The following is a 1,865-nucleotide window of genomic DNA, read 5'->3' on the forward strand; positions in this document are numbered from 1 at the left end:
ATTTAAAAATTCATTTTTAATAGATATTAACGCTAGCCCATTTAGACTTTCTTGTGACGTAGTCGATCTAAGGTATGATTTCAATAATTTTAATTTTAAAAAACTTCTTTTTGAATACGCGACAGTAATGGGAACAATCAACAAAATTCTATAAGCTATGAATGCATTAGGAAAACAATCATGTTGATTCAAGAAATCAAGTTAGGTGAATAATATTAAACTAGATTACTTTGGAATTAAATTGAGTTATTGAAATAATATTTAAGAAAAGGAAAAATTGATTTTAATCTCTAACTTACTTGAAAAATAATCAAAATATAGATGAATAAGTAATTGAGATTGATGGAAGTGAAAATTAATACAAATCTACAATTGTAAAGAAGAAATTATTGAGAATGAAAGGATAGTAGATGGTCATAAGGTGAAAGAGGGGTTTTTTTTTTTTACTAATTCTTTTTGTATTTAAGTAATTGAGGACAACTCAAGCAATTAATTGGAGTGATTTTCCAAAAGAAAACGTTATTAATTAGGAAGAGAGAGATCTAGTCATTGAGAAGATCTCCTCATCTATTATATCTATTTTTTTTTTTATGAACATAATTAATGAGAAAAGAGAATATGAGACAATTGACTGTTTACTGTGAAATTTTTGGTTTTTTGGGTTTTTCATCAGTTTGGGCTTTTGATTTGCGAAATAATTCTTTTCCACTAAAACTATATTTTTGGGCCTTATATATTGGGGACCCTGTGCGGTCGCCCACATGGCACCTGCTCAGGGCCGGGCCTGGGTGAAAGATAGAGTTTTGTGGAATATTAGAGAAAAAGGGGTAAAACGGAGCAATTCGGAGCATTAAAGATCACATGGGAAGCTCGTGGACAATCATGGAGAAGGCCAAGGAATTGAAGCTATTAAAGATGCGACTTGGACCTATTTGGAAGCCCAAGGCCAAAGGATTCGTTGCTTAGACCAAAGCCCGCAAAAGAGGATAGAAGGATAGAGCAGAAGAGACAAAATAGACTTCCGCATCTGAGACTCATGGATCGTGAGTCCAGACTCAATGCTCGCGTTTGGGACGCAAGGATCGTGAGTCCAGACGCATTGCTCGAGTCTGAGACGCATGGATCATGAGTCCAGATGCATGAAACGACACTGAAGCCAATTCCTTCTCAGTTTTGGAGATGAAGTTGGACTCTGAAAGAAGTCTATTTGTATTAGGAAACAAATGGCGGTTTGGAATGCTTCTAGAGCTCATTGTAACCTCTATAAATAGAGAACCTAAGTGCCTCATGTAATTTGCCAATTCACTTATATTCTTGTCTCCAGAACTTGAGGCAGAGAGAGATTAATAATAAAAGATCGGTTTTAACTAGCTGAGTCTTAATAAATTAGTCTTTCTAGTCTTATATTCTTCAACTCTTCTTCTTCTCGTTCTTCGTATTCTTCCTTCTTTATGGAAGGCTAATCTTCTCCTTCAAGGGAGGAGATGAAGTCAGTGCTTAAGGTTTAATGATTCTTCTGGTTCATGGTGTTCTTTAATCAGGTTAGTTCTTTATGTTTTTAGTTATTAGTTCCATTGCCCAGACCAGGGGATGGAAGTATAGATTAAGGTTTTTATTTATTGCAATAGAATATCATGCTAGTTTAGGGTTTTATTTATTGCAATCGAATATTTGCTAGTGACATGCTTTTATTTATTGCAATTGAATATAATGCTAGAATAGGGTTTTATTTATTGTAATTGAATATTATATTATTATTCTCTACTTTTCTTCTAGTTGTGTAGTGTTTTAGAGTAGGGGAAGTATTCTTTGTGTTTGCCTTAGATGGTGATTCATTGAATGGCTGCCCAAGCTCACATAAAATG

This window comes from Coptis chinensis, chromosome 3 (genome assembly GCF_015680905.1).
Source record: "Coptis chinensis isolate HL-2020 chromosome 3, ASM1568090v1, whole genome shotgun sequence".
Taxonomy (NCBI): Eukaryota; Viridiplantae; Streptophyta; class Magnoliopsida; order Ranunculales; family Ranunculaceae; genus Coptis; species Coptis chinensis.